This window comes from Coturnix japonica, chromosome Z (assembly GCF_054131305.1).
Source record: "Coturnix japonica strain WE chromosome Z, WE-NBRP24, whole genome shotgun sequence".
In the NCBI taxonomy this organism is placed as follows: Eukaryota; Metazoa; Chordata; class Aves; order Galliformes; family Phasianidae; genus Coturnix; species Coturnix japonica.
Genome location: NC_140702.1, coordinates 24,623,849 through 24,643,508, shown reverse-complemented (window position 1 = coordinate 24,643,508; position 19,660 = coordinate 24,623,849).

Here is a 19,660-nt window from a genome sequence, read left to right as displayed (position 1 = left end):
GGAACAGCACACAGAGCAAAGGCAACAGCAAGTGTTTTCTTGCTGGTAGAACTTCACAGTCTGAATTAAATTGAGACTGAGACCTCAGAGACAGAAACTGAAAAAAAAGTGTTCAGAAAATTTTCAATAACAATCTCTTGAATTTAATGACAACAAAGATTCTTGAAATAAATTGCTATAAAGCCAAGTCATAAACATTCACTTTCAATCTGTAGTTAATGGAAGTTGAGTTCCCCAAAAAGTGTTTGGTGGAGACTTTAAATTGAAGATGGTGTAAGTTCTAGGAGAAGCAAATATGAACTTACTTGGTGTACATATGACAATAATATACTATGTACTCTGCTGCAACAGCTATTTATGTTATGAAACTGCACCCTTACAACCACTCTGAAGGAGTTCAGCTACTCCCAGTGAGAACTCTCATGGTTAGATTAGTGAATAGTATACTTTACTAAAGAAAAAGATCACAGATTCTTTTGGACTGTTTGTCCTAAATATGCTTTCTGCAAAGCATGTGCAAAGCTAGCCAAGGACATAATAACATGACTGAGCACAATTACATTAAATCATGGAATAATTCTACAGAAATTTCTGTATTTCTGGTGTGAATCTTAATTTCCATGTGTGTAAATCTTATCCAATATGCATCCCTATGCAGAGGGGAGAGAGGCTTAGCTTGACAGATGATCCCAGCTTGTCTGCAGTGGTATCCTTCAACCACTAACCTCCCAGATTTCTTCTCTTTTAAGCGATTTTACACTATTTTTTTTTTAACCTTCAGGTGGAAGTTGAGTGTCCCGAGTCAAACACACCTTTGTCTTGCAAAGCTTACTTGAAAACTTGTTTCTAACAGACAGGTAGGAAACTTCTGGCTAAGGACTTACTCAGAAAACCAAGGTAGATAATTAGTTCCAAAAGTATCATCAGTCCATATCCTGCAGGATGATCACGGAATTTGGCCACAGGACCTTCACCACACTCCATGTTGTTTTTTAACTAGAGTCAGTCTGTCAGTCTTCTCTGGTGTTTGCTAACAGCTAAAGTCATGGGTCACATTGCTTAGGAAGATTTAATGGAATGGATTATCGAGTGCGATCTACCATTAAGGTTTCACCTTCTCTCAAGAGGTGGACATTTCAGCAAGATACCTCTAAAAAATATTCCACAGACTCTGAAAAGTTAGCAGTTCTGGAGAGTGGGCTCTACCTTCTTCACAGTTGACAACACTCTAGTGATCCAAACAGTGTGGTTTGTTTAATTATGTGACATTGCTCAAATTAGTAAGGTGCTTTGAGCTTCTATAGTAGTGACAAGTCCTTTTTTCCTTGTATGACTACTTCAAGTTTTATTGCATTAATGAAGATAAAATGCTGCTTCTACAAGTTAATGAAAGGACCTCAGTTTTATTTTTTGGCAAACTGTGCAATGAAGATCCAAATCACATTGGAGAAACCTGTAAGGAACATCATTTGTTTGTTAGCACAGTCTCAGAAATGCTTGACAAAGAACAGTTTTATATGAGTGTTGTGTGATAGAGAATCTGAACCAGTTTTTTACAACTCATTTTGTTTCTCTTTGAATTTGATTTTAGGTTCCAAAGAAGAGTGATGACAACTACTAGTGGAAAAGTATTTCCACATTTTAGTCCATGCAATCAAACAAAGACAGAGAATCTAACAGACCAGAATACCCTATCTCACCAGGCCTTTGTGCCAGATATTTTTTTTGAATGGGCTGCATATAACCTGTAAGGCATTTAAATGATAAGATTTCTTTAATTAGTAGACTGAGTTATTAGTCTTATTGACATGAAGATTTTCTGTTTATTTCTACCGTCTTTCAGTGACTATAGTCCTTTTAGACCATCAGCTTTGTTTAAAAGTTATATAGCTAGTTATTATAGCTAGACCAAAAAAGGATCTCTGTAACATGGACTCTGTCTGACTGTTCTCAAATAAATATGTTGGTGTATATGTTCTAGAGAGGTTAGTCTGAATGAAACTCTGTAGCAGGACTTTCAACCAGGGAATTAAGAGATCATGGAGGAAACGGGAAAAGTGAGAAATATAAGACAACTAAGGCTAGTAAAATCATTTTGCATAGGTGTTTTATTTCTGAATTTGTTCTTGAATGTGCACAGTAGATTTTATATAGGTAATGACTATGAACCTGATACTTATAAAAATTATCATTACAGCCATCTCTTGATGACGTCTGTAATAAATAAAGAGGGTAAATGAATTCATAATTGTAATCTACAAACTTTCTTCAAGTATATTCTCTATTTTTATGATATTTTTGTAAATTTTTGTTAAGGGTTATGTAAATCTATAATACATAGGTCAAAATGTTGTGTTTGCCTTTTCTCCTAACCTGGTCTTAACTGCTGAATTTGTAGTCACTGAACATTGTCCTGTCATGTCCCTCATTTCCCCTTGGAATGGTAACCCCTCAGCTACTCTGTAGTACTTAACACAGACCTGAAGAGGCACCCTTCATTACTGTAATCAGTTTACACAGCAGAGGAGATCTTCGGACTTTTCCAGTTAGCATGCCGTGTACAAGGAAAGAAGAAGGTGAAATTTTGGACTGGGTAGTTCTGTACTTTGACTTCCCCTAAGAAGGCTTACTCTTAGCAGTTTTGGATTCTAATTTCAAGAAGCACCTCATTTTCATATGTAGACAAGTTCTGACAGCATTTGTTGTCATGAGGTATTCTGAAATTTCTAATCATAGGACCTAACAAAACAGGAGGTGAAGTTCTGATGCGGTTGAGGGACCCGTTGGGCACTGCGATGGTCACATCCCTCAGAGTAGCAGCATGAGATGGCAGCAGCTGGTGGTAGTGGGTGAGGTGGATGGAAGATACCCATTTTCTGCATTTCTGCGATGGCTAAGTTTAAATTTCCACATCTTCAATGATCAAGATGATCGTCTTCTCTCTGACTTCATCCAACTATTTTACTTTACATACTTTATTTAACATTTTCTATTACTATGTGTAGAGACCATTATATATTCATAAATTTATTCATCCTCAACAACACAAAAAGATCTTAAAAAGCTCCAAACAATAAATAGCAAACCTTACTGTGTGTCAGAACTTTTGTTACTTGGGTAAATTTTGAGATTATTATTGCAGTATGTTATTCCATTATATTAAGCTGGTAGATTTAGTTCTGTGGTTCAGAAACTTGTACAAGTAAAGGTCAGAGCACAAGTCAGGCTCCTATCTGCTATTAGATATTTAATGCTAAATATAATTAGACTATTGCTGTCTTTAATGTTAAAAATAGAGTGAGTTCTTGCATATATTCAGCTCACGGTTCAAGTGTCTCAAAGTACTTTGTAAGCCTTATCTAATTAAACTTTACAATACCCTTAAGATAATGGATAAAATGACTTTCATCTTTTGAACAACCACCTTAAAGTGTATAGAATAACCTTCATGTTTTCTTTTTGTGTTAGACTGTTTCTAATGTTGCAAGCAATTGCTGAAAATGTAGTTCATTTGTAGAGTAATTTTACTATTGACTTTTATGAAGTGTCCTGAAATAATTTGAGAAAAAAATATATACAAATATACTCTTAGTTTATAGTAGTTAGTTAGAACATAAAGATTTTCTTTAAATTACCTTTACAGCCATTTGTGTAACCGATCTCTTGACTTCCAAGGACAAATTTAGCAGCTACTCTAATTAACCAAACCACAGAATGTATTGAATAGTGATAGACCAGTTGGAAGTCTTTAACTTATGTTCTAAGAAGAAAAACTTAATGGTTCATCACAGTATCTTAAGATGCACAATCCAGCTGCTAATGCTGAAGTCTTTACCTACTAACAGAATGCAGGCAAAGGAGGGAATAACTATATAACAAACTGATCTAAGCCTCTAAAAGAGAAGGATCCAATAAACTCCTCAGGAAATCTTTCCAGAGTGTTTTCCAGATGAGATTTTTATAATCATTTAAGTATGCTCTACAACAAGGACCTAAAGAGTTAGAAATATCTAAATCTAACAGCACAACCTCAGGGAAAAAAAAAACCAACAAAAAAACGTTCTCTTTAGAAGTTGATTGCTTTCCTATTGAAGCCATTATCTTTGATTTATACAGCTTCTGATGGTAGCTCTGTTAAAATGTCTAAGTAATTCAGTATAGATCGTACAGATCTCTGCTCTTAACATTTTATCCAGTAGCCATATGAGGAGGTCTTTGTTTATGATTCAGGAAGTGGGCTAAAAGATTCATCTGTCTTCACAAAATTTGTTTTGTGATAATGATAGCCTCCTATATTTTAGTAATGTAACCAGTAAACCTAAAGCAATACTATAATGCATTCTACAGGTCTAGAAGTATTTCTCCCCAGAGTTCTTTGTTCAGCTGTCTCTATTCATACATTCCCAGAAACATCTCATACAGTTGTGTTATTATTAAGCTCCCACAGTGAAAAATTTTAGTGTTGTATAAAAGGTATTGTATTGATGATTATCATAGGACACCTAATATTTCTGCAGCACTTCTGCAGTAGGAAGAATACTTTGGCTCTGCACTTATATCTTTGTAGTGGACTTATGTGGCAAGATTTTGGTAGTGGAGCACGACAGGGGTGGCCAAAAGGTAAGCTCCCAAAAGGGACCCACCATTGGCCAGAGCTGAGCCATGAGTGACACGGGCTGTGCCTGAGAGAGCAGACTTAAGAAAGGGAAAATGGATCCCTGCGGCCCAGCAGAAGCTGACGGAGGAGCAGGCCATCTTCCTGCAGCCCGTGGGCACCACATGGAGCCCACATATACACACGAAAGTGTCTCCAAGCCAGAGCTGCAGACCACGGGGAGCGGCCTGCGGTGTTGCGGAAGTACTGGGGGAACTGCAGCCTATGGGGACAGTGCTGGGGCAGCACCTGAAGGATGGACCTTGCCTCGAAAACTGTATCACGTGAGAAACTGTAAGAGGCCATGCTTTTTACACTATTGCCTCAAAAGTTTGCTGAAATGGACAAGTTCAGGCAAGTCTCACCAAGGTTCCAGAAATCCCTTTGTCTGAGACACACAGAAGGACAAGCCCTGGGCAGGGGATGAGAAATCCTTTGTCTGAGGGACAAGTCCAGGGGCAACAAGAGAGAGATAAGATGCAGATTAATGGCCCTAAAGTGGTCTTTTGTGTGGGTCTATCTCAAGGAAGATGGCCATCTCCAAGGAATTCACATGACTCTGACCCGAGCCTTCCAGAAATGTCACGAAGGCTGGAAAGAAGGATAAAATGGGCATGGAGAAACCCTGAATTTAGGTTTTCTGACACCAGATGCCTCTCTACTGAAACAAGGAGGTTTTCTATCATCTGATGCCTCTCTATGTGAATGCCTGCATGCTGAAAATGCCTGCATGCTGAAGAACCTTTTAGGTATCTGACCTCAGATTCCTCCACGGTTGTCCTACTGCTGCCTACTGTCTCTTCTGGGATTGCTGCTCGAGACTCTGCTTCTTGAGACCTCACTGCCCGAGACTCCGCTTCTTGAGACCTCGCTACTCTGACCGCCTGCTCTGTGCTGCACTGATCTGCTACTTGTGGCCCACCACTCTGCTGCTGCTCTCCCCTACGCTTATTTTGCCCTGGACCAATGTAACAACATGCTATGGGATGCTGCTGCATCCAGGAGGTGACTAATCCCCGCTTTAATGTAATTCTTGCTCTTTTCTACCTTTTCTATTGCCCACATTCCTGTACCCATCACCATAATTTTGGTATTCGCTGCTCTCCCCCATCCCCTCTGCTGTCTATTATTTCCAATAAACTGGTTGGATTAACATTTGAATGCTTTTCTTAATCTCACACCAGGCATAACATATTAAAAGAACCTTGCCTCACTCCTAAATTGGAGCGAGACAGAAACCCAGGCAGGACTTGTTTGGGAGAGATGGCACTCTGTGGGAGGGACCACACGTGGAGCAAGGTCAAAAGGTATTTGTGTGAAGTCCCGAGAGCTCACTGGAACTGCCATTCCCTCATTCCCTGTTCACTGAGGGAGCCACAGAACCATACATAGAATGACTTTGGTTGGATGGGATCTTAATCTAGTTGCAACTTCCTTGCTGTCTGCAGGCTTACCCACTACCAGATCCAGGCTAGGTCAGGTTGCATAGGGTCCCAATCCAAGCTAGGAATGAATATCCTCATGGATAAAGGTATCTGTAACATTTCTGGGAACCATTTCAGTGCCTCAATTCCCTGAGTGAAAAATTTCCCCATATCAGCTAATCTAAATCTCTTCTTTCAGTTTACTGGGAGAGAAATTTTTCTTTCTCCATGCTGAACAAACCCAGCTCCTCTGGACTTTCTTCATGAGAAGGGTGCTCCAGCCCCCCTGATCATCCTCATGGCTGTCATCTGCAGCTGCTTCAACAGTTCTGTATCTTTTTTATGCCTTGATCAGGGGCCTGGGCTACAGATGGGACTTCTGAGGGATGAACAGGGGTACGATCAGTTCCCTCTTCTTTCTTGCAGTGCCACCATTGATGCAGCCCAGGATACAGCTGGCCTTCTGAGTCATTTTAATATCACTGTTTCAGGTTTGTGAGGTATTACAATATTACAGGATCAATCAGTAATGAGATTCTTTTTTAAATTTGAAAGTTACAGAGACTTAAACAATCTGCTAAACTGGATAATTTGTACTCAAGAGTAGAGAGATAAGAATCCAGTATTGTTAGTATATTGTTATAATCAATCTAGGCAACACTGATAAAGTTCCAGAGAAGAAGAATGGCGTTAACGTTCAAAAAGTTAAATATAGAAGGATATGTTTTGAATTGTATGATATCAAACGTTTGTTTAAGCAAAATAACTCCAATGCAGTTAACCAGAGAAAGATCTGAGTTTTTTCTTCTGAGAGGCACACTTGTGCTATAAAGTAGATAGCAGTTTCCTGGGATATTGGGTCTGTGAACTGGAAGTAAAGACAGTTTGGCTAACTGAAGTTGTGTAACAGAGATCAGAGAAATGTTTGAATGTACAAGAATTCTGACTGAGAAAGGGCAATATTTCTGAATATTGCATTTGTAATAATATGAGTAAAATTCTGCATCCATTCTTCATGCCAGTTTCGAGAAAGGTCTTCATAAAATACTTTGCTGTCAGCTTTGACTTTACAGGTGAACCGAGCTTCTTTAGAAGAAAAATATCCTTCCCTGGATTTTTTAAGAAAATATCCTTAAAATATCCTTTTTTTTTATTATTATTTTTTTTTTCCTTCCCCCTGTTGTGTAAATGCAAATAATCTTGTGAATGAAAAGCAGACTTTTCTGAGTTTAAATGAGATAGAATATGCTTCAGTAGTGCTATAATTGGAGCCTGAATTTACCAAAGGCTTTCTCACTTAGGAACCAATTTCTAAAGCAACTAAGGAGATAAGCATTAAGTGTCTGGAGTGAACCAAATTATCAGCTGTACAATAAAAAAGAGAGCCAGTGATCTTTGTCTTCATACCACTACAGTGAAATGTTGTCTTCCAGTCGGCTTAGTGGGAGTAAGCTCAGCCTTCTGATTTTGTACTGTACAGATTTTAGACACAGCATCAAAATTGCAAGCAAATTAACTAGAAAATTATAATGTGTGTGAACTTAAGCAATTGGCAGAAAATTAGATAGCACTTACTTTGGTAGACAGTTCATTATTTTATTTTGTTTGTTTTTAAAACAGTTTATAAGCTTTTTAAGCAGGAGTGATGTGTCAAACTCCAAAATTGCAGACTGAAGAATAGAAGCTGATTCATTTATTATTAAATATTAAATAACCAATTCTGTCAGTTAGTAGAATCTATAATGAATTAAGAACAGATTGTTTGAATTAAAATCTTGACTGACAGAGGAAAATTATATGTATTTAGATTTGCAATGTACAGGATTATGGTGCTGACTTCAGAACGTAGTGACAAGGGATATTCTGGAAAGCTGAATTAAGAAGGGGTAAGGCATAGTTATCTATCAAGGGAAATTTAGAGGTTAAGGAATTGAAACTGTCAATGGCTAAGAAATATAGTGAATCATTCTTCACTGAGCCAGAGGCTAGAAGACGTTAATGAGCTAATAATAGTGTGCATTTCAAACCCACAGGACAAGAAGTCATCAAAATGGCACAGCAAGATAAAGAGGATCAGAAAAGTAACATGATTTGGATTATATGTGATTAAAACTTCTCAGTATTAATTGTGGGAAATGACAGAAATGTTTTTCTTGATGGAAGCAATAACAAAGTGTGATAATATTTCAAAACAATGAATCTACAGTTATGGACCTTAAAAAAAAGATTTAATCACTCTGCTTTTGTGCTCCTTTCTTCAATACCTCTCCCCCCCCCGGTCCCCCCCCCCCAAAAAAAGAGAAAATTGCAAGAAAAAAATATTTCCTGAATATAAATAAGTAATGTAGCGTTACACTCTGATGTAGAATATGCATGTGAGGTAAAGCTTCAAATTGCAATAGCGTTACACTCTGATGTAGAATATGCATGTGAGGTAAAGCTTCAAATTGCAAGACTGATACAAAACATAGCAGTAAAGCAACATGGAAGAAAATTGAAAAAAATCATGATTCATTGAAGGGCATCTCTTATTTTTAAGAAAAAAAGCTGTATTATTTTTGTATTTTAGACATGGCAAGTGTAAACTGGCTTTTGCTGTTACTGAGGTCTATGTCAGTTAAATATAGAAATATCTGGTTTGTGTTTAATTGGTATGTATCTGTGTCATGCATTCTTCAGGGATGTGAATCTTTCTAGGAAACCTTAGATGCGATGGAAATAGTAGCGACGGCAGTTATGTATTTTCAGTCTGACAACTCACCTGTCACCTGAAAGATGTGGCCAATATCTGTGTTGCATAAGGTCACCCAGAGAAAATCCTGCCCTCAGGTGGTCTATGAACAGAGTCATCAACATACCATACAGCATACAAAATCTTCCAGCTTTATCTGATTGTTGTTAGGAGGAGAATTTGTACAGAAGTATTTTTCATTTGTACATCATCTCTGAAGACAGAGAAAAGTATGTTTGGTATGAAAACACTTATTTCAGGTAGCTGATTTTCAAAGTAGAAGGAGTCCATGGTCTCTAATTACTTGAGCTTTCAAGGTGAAGTGAAATGTCAGCATCAAGTTCCAGTGTACTTTTTTTCACCTGTGTTTTCCCTGCTTGCATTTTACTTAAATAGCCCTGCCAACAGCTGTTAGATTTCTTAAGAGCAAATACAGAAACTGTAGAAGCAGTTTAATTTCAGAATGATTGAACTTGCACGCTGGATCTGTGAAGTGCTGTAGCAAGTGGTATCACCATGCACATCAAGGTGTTAAGTATTTTAATCTCAAACCACTATGAGATTTGTTCACTATATTTTGAAAAATATTTACAAGAATGTTAAAAAACAAACAAACAAAAAAACCAACAAAAAACACATGAGAAATACTTAATTATGTAAGACAATTTTATGTAAAAAATTCAACTGTTTCTTTGGTGGCAATGAAATGCAGGAAGTATAGGTTATCAAGGATAATTGTTAAACTGAAAATCATTCCTAAACTACATTGACGTACTTGAACATTTAGTTTAGAGATATGCTTTACCAAGTAACTTTACAACCACATATTTACACTGAAGCAATGAAACCAAGATTCCCTTGGATAATTTGGAGAACTGCCTGTTTCCTGGTGTAGCTTTTAAATTACATGCACTTTTTGTATTTGATTCTTGAGATTTATACTATATTATTATGCATTTGTGTGTTGTGTGTTCTTGGTATTTGTCTACAAAAAGTTCTTAAGTGCAACTTTTGCAAATACCTATTTCTAAAGATCAGAGTATTTTTTTTGTTTGTTTGTTTTTGTTTTTCCCACCACGTTGATTGTTATTTATATGGGAACTGTTGAGTCACTACCTGAACCACTCACTGATCACTTGAGGCCCTGAGGCAAGTGCATTGTTGTGTAAGCCTCAGGAGCACAGGTGAAGGCAGTTCACCTATACCCCATTTAAGGGCTGACTGTGACTGTGGAACGATCTTTTTCTGATGATCCCTCCTTTTTGGAGTTTTCCATTGATAGCCTAGGATATGTGTGATCATTTCTTCCTTGATTGTTTCCTTATCACCATGATAATTTTTCTAACTGTAACATCTATGAGGTACCATCCTAACCACTCTTCCAACTGTACATTATTAAAGTAGGCATATATCTACTTGTTTTCAGGGAAAACATGCACAAACTTTTTCCTTCCACTCCTTTCTTCTCAGCTCCTTATAAGCTAAAGCTACTTACTTTCTATTCATTGTGAGAAATTCTATATAGTCTGTTAAATGATGATGATTTCTGTAACTGTAGTCTCAAAACAGAGATATGGCCTTGTATGATAGAATTTGTAGCTCACCTGAGATCTCAGAAATGTTTTAAAGTACATTCCTTGCTTCAAGTGTTGTATTATATATCAGAAACATTTTCCTAACTTTCAGGCAACGGATTCTTGGAGGACCAGAAATGTTGGCATTGATTTTCTTTTCATAAACAAGATAATAATCTACGAATCTACTAACTCATTTGTGCTCCATCTTACAGGGGAACCAGTCTTATGATCAGACTAGGAAGTAAACTTTCTCTCCCTTTGCCTTTTATGCAAACTGAAATTGTTCTATCAAAACCACTCCTATGAATAAAAGTAGATTAGCTCTGTTCTTCAGTGCCTGAATAATACCTTAGGGCTGACAACCAAGATTAGTTTAGAGTGGGTTCATATAACAAAATTGATAGATACTAGTAGATGAAGACATGTATGTTTTAAGTAGTTACAGTACATGCCCATGTACAGTCCACATAGAGAAATGAACACTTACCTGGTAATTTTTTAATTGTTTGTACTTTCCTAATTCCAGTAATGCAGATGTTGACTGCTGAAAACTCATTCTGTGTTCTTGTTGAGGATATATCCAGACTATGTTATTCCATGGAATTAGACATGCTACACTTCTAACCAATCTCTGTTTACTGCTCTCTATTGTGGACTTTTATTTATTTATCTGGTTTTGGTAGATCTTGCTCTTGTATGTTCTTTTTATCTAAAAATTATCCCATATTTTTGAGGGTTTTTTTAATGTTCTTTAGATATGTGTTAATTTTTTAGATGACTTTCATGATTTGCTGAAAAAAATTGACAGTCTATTCTTGTTCATTGTTGAGAAGGAGAAGTTATCGATGGAGGCTCAGAAGAGCCTTGAGGATGCATGGTAACTTGACAAAGAAACAAGGTAAAATCTGAAGGACTCTGAGTAAACAGAATTTTGGCTTTGATTCTTGATTAATAATGACTCCAATTAAAAACAAATTTTAATTATTGTATTTTACATGCATAAATGGAGCAAATGTGAGCTTCTGAATTAAGAATTAGTTCATGATAGTAATCCATCAGCATAAAAATCTCAAATGCATATCAAAAGCAGGCAGGCAACTCACAAGTTGCCTTGAAGAAATGCTGAATGTGGTGAAACAGAATTTGATGAGATTTCACTGTCATGACTATGCTACCTTGTAATGTTGCTGAGCAATGAATAATACATGTTCCTCTTTGTTGAAGAAAATATGAATATATGATAAATGAGAGTCTAACAGAATTGTCTGAGAGGAGTGACTTCTTAAAGGTCCTCCTGTGTCTACTTTTGTGTGATATGTCAAACTTTTCCAAACCCAGTGACTGCATCCCTAAGTGCAGACTTTGCCCCTGATTTTCTAACTGAATTGTACAAACATATTCTGACTAAGTAGATTTCCCAGCTGGAAATAAGAGATTTCATTCTCTTTTAAAAGTATTTGTATAGATCCTACATTTGTTCATTGTTAACCAGCTCTCCTCATAGCATTTTTCCTTAGTAAAGAGTGGTGTTCAAACTTTTAATGAAAGCACTGTGGGCCTCTGTCTGTTTATGAGATGTAATAGAGAAACAAATAAAGATAACTGTATTTAGCTGTTCTGGAACCCTACCCTCAAAATAATTTTTGCATTGCAGAATTCCTCTGACACTGTGCTTGAGTTGAATATGGTGCATGGGATCTAGTGTTGAATACTTACATCTGCATTTGGGAGAAGAACAGGATAAGGGGTTTAATATCTACTAAAATAATTACTCGAGAAATGAAGCATGGTATATTTTCTCATAGTACGATTTCTATTATTTCTCATAAGCTTGGACCTTATTCTGAATTTTGATACTGGGTTCTGAATGGTGTAACTATTGGAATTATGTTGGTTTTCCACTTCATGAGAACATGGTAAATCTGATCTATAGATTTTAATTTGTAATTCTCTATAGGTCCTGATTGACTGTATTAAGGTAAAGGTAAATTAAGGTAAAAATAAATTTCTTGCTATTTAACTGAACAGTGTTCTATTGGTCAGGGAGTTTAGGAAGGTCACAAGAGACTGATTTGTATATCCAGTCCTGTTTATATAGCCAGCTAGTTCTTTGTATGAACACTCTTTTTCTTCTTTCTCTTTCTCTTTCTCTTTCTCTTTCTCTCTCTCTTTCTCTTTCTCTTTCTCTTTTTTTTCTTTTCCTTCTTTTTTTCTTTTTTTTTCCTTTTTTCTTTCTTTCTTTCATTTTTTTTTTTTTTTTTTTTTTTTGCAACATAGAAGATAATTTTAATTGAGTGTGTTTACCTCCTAAGAATAAATATGTATTTCTCTTGATTGTGTAAGTAAGTTTGAGGCTCATTTTGGTATGTCATGAAGAAATTAACAACAATCACAGTTTGTACTTACAGTGGAGACTAAGTGGGTGCTACTTTGCAGCAGTAGTGAAAGAGTGTATAACTCCCTTATCCTATTGTTGACAGTGATATTGAAATCCTGTCACAATGACCAGCAACGAATGTTGTAAATACTTATTTCTAGGTTGTTTTTTGCTTTTATTTTGTTTTAATTTGTTTTAAATAGTCTGTAAAACAATGAATTTTTTTGGTGGGGGTAGGAGTAGTGGTATTTCCTCAACCTAACAGAAATCCCTCAGTGTATAAGTAATGTCATATATAGATTCTTTGTATCCCAGAAAAAGAGAACAAAAACATTCATACTCTTGTTCATTTTTTCTTCCAAAGCATTCATTTTCCATTTTCTATTATCAGGAGAAAGAAGATAATCTACTGGTTTACAAGCAGCTGGGCATTATTAGTATCTTAGTTTCAGCTGGGATGGAATTGTTTTATTCAAAGTGTCTGATATGATATGTTTTAGTTCTAGGATAAAAACAACATTGATATTTATAGCTGAAGCTATACAGTTTTGTACAGAGCCAAGGCCATTTCAATGAAGGGCTCAAGGTACTGGGAGGGAATGGAATAAGGACAGCTGACTTAAACTCACCACAGGGATATTTTGTACCATTTGACATCATGCAAAAAGAGTTTTGAAGGGATTCACCGCATTTGCTACTGCTGCTCAGTGGTCTAAATGGGCATCAGTCAAGGCGTGGTGAGCAACTGCTTCGCAGCTGAGACAAGGACTGTTAGTGACATAATAGTCCATGAACTGACAGTTAATTCCAGAAGAGAGCAAGAAAAAAAACAAAAATAGATTGTAGTAATAGTCTCTTTCTAATGTAGATACTTTAGTTATCTATAGTTTTATTTCACTTCCAGGTTCTTATTTAATTCTAGCACTGGGACATTAAGTTTAACTCAGACAGATATAATATGAATTGAGGATTCAGTAACCATCCTTGAAAAAATCTTTTTGTATTTTAATACGCTTATAACTTACATGAAAATTGAATCTGATCTATCCTTTAGGCCATGGAGCTTTCTTTTTAGCTTATTTGATTTGTTGGTCAAACTTCTAAAGATAAACAAAGTTGTAAATTACTCAGAAAATGGATGCACATGTGTTGAAACTATCAGTCACTGCTACAAAAATACAGTTTATAGGTTTTTGTGTACTGTTTTAGAATAATCTATTACAATAATATGCAACTGTATTTAATACCTATTGGAAATTTTAGTGGTTTAAGGTACTGTGTCCAGGTCAGAAAAAGTAAAATTCTATAAATCTCTATCAAGGACTTCAAATTTCAGAAGCATTGAAATTCACATTTGTGTTGTGTGACTGGCCAATTTTCCTCCCTTGAATTAATATATTGATATTCTGCTGAATTAAAATATGTTTTTTGTATGTTTAAATGGTGCAAGGTATGTAGATGTACTATGTATAAATCCATCCGCAAGGCAGAAAAAACTGCAATAGCTTTTATTTATGAGGTAGTTGTACCTGCTTTGCAAATTCAGATGGTAGTAGTTCGTATCACCTTGGCTATACATTTTTACTTTTTTCATTAAAAACTAAATATCATAGTGCCTGCTCATCCAAAATATTATTCACTTTTAAATAGTGCAGTTCTCTATCATGTTTATGGTTCTGGTAAGGTATGAACATTATGAACAACTGAGGAATTCACACTCTTGTACTGTTTTACTACAATTGTACTGGAATTAATTTCTGTAGCAAAATGTGTAATGATATATCTAACAGTTCCATTTACTGACGTTGGCTTTATTCTTTAAATTTTATAACTTTTTCTTTGTCATTTTGTTTGGGTGATCTGATATGAACTGTAAAGCTAATTATTGTTGTCATTGATGTTTGTGGTTAAAATGTCTGTTTTACCTATGATTCTGGAGTTTCAACATCAAAGACAGAAATTCTGCTGAAGTTCTTTTGTCGGAGAACCAAAAGGAACTCCTCACTGAATTTCTGTAGTTCCAGTTATGTCAATGAAGTCTTTTCTAACTATAAGACTAACAAAAACAGTATCATGGAAGTTGTCCTCTGTATTTGCTACAGGATGGATTTTTGGAGTACTTCATTAATTCATTTAATTTGGCATAAGCTTGAATTATTGAATTTTGATAAATGAGCTGAAGACTTTGTATGGTAGTGCAGGATAATATGAGTCAATGTCATCTAAAGAGAGGGAATCTGGCACTATATATTAATGAAACTGAAAGTCATGCTCACCATAGACAGAAAAATTCTCAGTAACTACATTACTGTGCAGTGCACTTTTCAGTGTAGTAGTGTCAATGTGTATTCACAATCAAAAAGTGTATGTGCAATCTAAACAGAATCATAGAATCATGAGGTTGGAAGATACCTACAAGATCATCAAGTCCAACTGTCAACATTTCTTATTTATGGATGTCAGATGCAGGAAAACTGTAAATTTAAAGCATATTTTTAAGCTCTTTGTAAGGAAAGTTCTCTGTTAGCATAACTAAGTAGTCCTGCTTTGCTGAACTTTAGACTTTTATTCCCCCCGTCTCCCCCCAGAAAAAAGACCCAAGCAAAAAGTCAACAACAAACAACCAAACAAAAAAAGCTGCTTTCTGTATGACTACAGAGATGCTGATACTGAGAACATATCAAATTCTTTGGATTAAATATCATTTTAATACCATGCTTTCATTTTTATTTTTTTTTAAAATCTGCATTGAAGAATGAATGCAACTTTGTTGTTAAGAGTAGAATCAGGAAGATTTCTCTGTAGCAGACATTAAGCAAAAGTTGCTGTGTTTTAAATTATAACTAAATAAGAGAATGATATTGAGAAACTGAAAACTTGTTAGCTGTAATAATAACAAATCAAGTCTGTGAGACAAAGGGTCCCTACAGTTGAGATAGCTTGAGTCTGAATACAAATGTCTGTATTATTATTAACACAGTCATTCATGAAAAGTAGGTTTGTAATACATATTTGAAAACTGAACCCTTATGGAGATTAAGCAAAGTCAGTGTAGATAGAGCATATAAGTGACTGAGATGAATTTCTTAGCTGTAGATACCTTATTTAAATAACTTGGCATAAGTATATTTCTCCATTAGAAAATAACATTAAATGAATGTTATTAACTCAAAGTACAATGATAAAATCTTAAGAATAAGATGCCTACTAACTTTCTTATTGCTCTGCATCACATGTGCACAATGAAATAGTTTATTTTTATATTAAACACCGGTGTATTATTCCAGATTTGTTCTGCTCTAGTCATGAGTGATATTGCTCAAAGTGCAGCCAGTCAGTTTTTTAGCTACCTGTCTGATATAAAACTGTGATTTACCCACTACACAATCTCCAAATTAACTTTGGCCATGCAATTTTTACTTCCTTCATTTTTACTGTGCTCATCACTGTCATAGCTGAAAACTTCACATATGTATATACAGAAATGTAACCTGATATTTATTCTGCAAAATAGTTCAGTGTAAATAATCAGAGGACATGCTAAATCAGTACAAGCAGTGAGATTTTCCTTTTTTGGCTCTGTATTGCATGTTCAATATTGTTCAGCACTCCAGATATTTGAAGGCACATCTACTGACTTCATTTGTAGTTCTAGAAATCTGAAGCACAGTTTTATGTGAATTGTTCTGAATTCCAAACAAGTGTCATCAGAGAAGGAGGAACACATCTAAGTGTCACTGGCCTATCAGTGTTCATTTTTGGAAGAACTTTGTCCAGATCTATCTACTTTACCTGTTTTCTTTCCACATGCTTTCCAAAGCCACTTAATGTGTCTAAGTATGTTCCTTGAGGTCTTTTCAGCTATTCTGTAAGTCCTTTTCTAAAAACATTTCAGTGTGACTTCTTAAAAAATGTCAGTCTTGAGCCTTGTGGGACCCCTACTTTTAGTTCAGGCGCCTTTTGTCATCTATAGCAGCTTGTATGTGGACCAGTGGTTGAAACTTTTCAAAATTATAAGACCAGATAGAGATTCTTTTTCCACTTGAGACAGCTATCTTTTGACTGGGCGCCTCCAGTGGCACAGTGGTAGGAATGCCGCTTGCAACACCACTGCCCTGGTCTGCATGGACTGCTAAAATTTTGTTCTGTAAATATACATGAGACTTAATTTTCAGTCCAGCCTTAGTAAGATAGAACTTCTAGATAAGCTTCTCAAGATCAGTAACATGATGTCAGTGCATTATGATGAAGATTAGACTCCAGCTGTGATAGGAAGTGACAATTCAGTGAGTGCAAATTCCCTTCCAGTTCATGCTTGTAAGTCCAGCATACTTTGTAAGTATTGCCTGGATGAAGCACTGTGAGATGATCTGGCAACACCTTCTTTCTAGGTTCTGAATAGTCAAAACTGTCCAAATAGAACAGATGAAAGAGTTAAACCAAACTGGATATGCATTTAGGTGTTACTAGGGCTAGACAGTTTCTAACTATAGAAGATTTTTATTTTCCAAATTAAGTTTTAATTTTTATACTGATTTTGGTTGTGATGAAATTGTAAAGTTAACTTTATTCTTAGCAGACAATATGGTGTTTTTCTTTTCATTTGCAGGTAAAACAGTGTTGACTACATGCCAGTATCTCCTTCTGCAATGCCCAGACATGTGTGAATAGGCTGGAGATGAGCATGAGTTTGGGAGGCAGCTGAGCAGTTAGGGCAGCTGACTCTATCTGACCAAGGCAATATCTATTCCATGTGACGTCATACTCATAAATAAAAGCTGAAAGAGGGAAGATGTTTGAAATGATAGCATATGTCTACCCAGGCAGCTGTTATCCCTGCTTAGTCCCTACTTCACAGGATGATGATGGAAGCATTGAGTTATTTCCTCTTGGATTTCTTGAGCAGGTGGATTTTACTGATCTTACTGGACTGTCAATATCTCGATTCATGAGTCTTTTCTCTTTCCTTTAGTGTTTTTTCCTCACGTAGTGAATCAGAGGAATGTCCAAAAGTATTGACTAATAGCTGAGTCAACTCACTGCGCACTTAAGATAGAATTTTTGCAAAATTTATGTTTCATAATAATTTTTGTTCTGGTTTTGAAGGTGAGGTCTCTAATTACTGTGGCAGCACTTAGACCTAACCCAGAGTGATAGAATCTATGTTTTCTGTTCAAAATTAGTTCTGTAAATTGTTATCACACAGAAAATATTTGTCTGACATGTGGCTTCTGCAGTGCTTTCAGGAACTATTTTTTTTTTTTTTTGGGTGGGGGGGTGGGGGTGGTTTCACATCTCCTGAACTGAATCTTATCATGGCCTCAAAAGGAAATTTGCTAGTTCCTCCACATTTATGAGCTTTTTGTCAGATGATGAGAGTGAGTCTACTGTAATGAAAGTGAGAGCACAAAGGAAAGCTTATGCAATGATATAAAATCACAAGTGAGAGGGAGAAAATATTTTACCAGAGAGAAAAAAAATAGTTTATATGTGCTCCAAGCAAAAGATGTTATGGGTATGTGAGCACAGTTTAACAAAGCCTCCCTTTTAACAGGATGTGTAGGCAATCTTTCCTCAAATCCTCGTGGAACTATTTAATCAAAAACTAACCTTATTACCATATGCTCTCAACTTTCTTGACCTAGATATTTTCAATATTTTTTCATGCTTTTATAGGTTTAGAAATATTTTCATTTTATATTGTTGTTGTCTTAAAATAATCAAGGGTATTTAAATCTTAAGAGGTCAAGCTGTGTTATGCATAGCATAGTTAAAACATTACTTTCTTTAATGCATATTATTGAAGTACAGATTTCAGTACACAACATTGGGTTGCTTTAATGATCTAAAGTCTTCACTGCTGTGATTCTTATAAACTAATTCAAATTCATAGTGTTCTGCTTTAATGAACACTGTTTTAAACATGAATCCAGTAAGATTTTCCTACAAGCATTCATTTAGTACTTTATATATATTTTATCAGATCTGTGATACTTGTATGAGTTTTAATCTTACTATGATTTTCATTGTTTTTAGTTAGTAAACATTAAAAACCAGTTAGTAATTATATGAATGTAGGTTGCCCAGTTCTCAGATGCTATGTGATGAGTGAAGATGTCATATACTGTGTGTGCCATTGCAAAGTCTGCATGCATAGATGAACAGAAAATTGTGTAGTTGTCCTGCTCATTAGAAGTACCATGAAAAATTTCTATTCACAGACTGCATGATGTCTACTAGATCTTCTCAAAATAGATTTGTACGATGGCACAGATTTGTTCTCAAGCATTTTTTTTTTTTTTTTTTGTTCTGTGTGTGAGTGGGATAGTTGCAGGAGCAATATTTATTCCTATGTTTGTTGTTGTTGTTGGAGTAAGAGCAAGGAATTAACTTTTTCGCAGTTTATCTTTGTATATCTTTGTAGCTGACACATAGCAAGAGTAAGCAAGTGATGATAGATCATCCTGTATGTTTCTTACACTGATGAGCCTATGAATCTACTAACACAGGCAAAAATTATATCCTCTTTTAGTTCCTTTCTTTTAAGGGCAAGAGAAAATAGTTACTATTTTTCTTTAAATATTTGGTTGTCATCTACATTTTAGAGTTTAGTGTTCTAACTGTTAACAACATGAATAGCTTTTTCGTCAAAATTACTACTGTAGGTATTAAATTCTATATGAAAATTATTTATATTCTGCCTTATTTTTAGTGTAAAAATATTTGTGAAAAGTAAAGCTGTTTTATATGAACAGTCTTCAGTATATATATTTTTTTGTTTATAAAATTGCTTTACATGTGTTTTTATGTAATTTATGTGAGATAAATGTATATTCAGACAAATTTTACATGGTAAACTGGGTAAGAATCATATATAGGAAGCTAATTATAAATTTT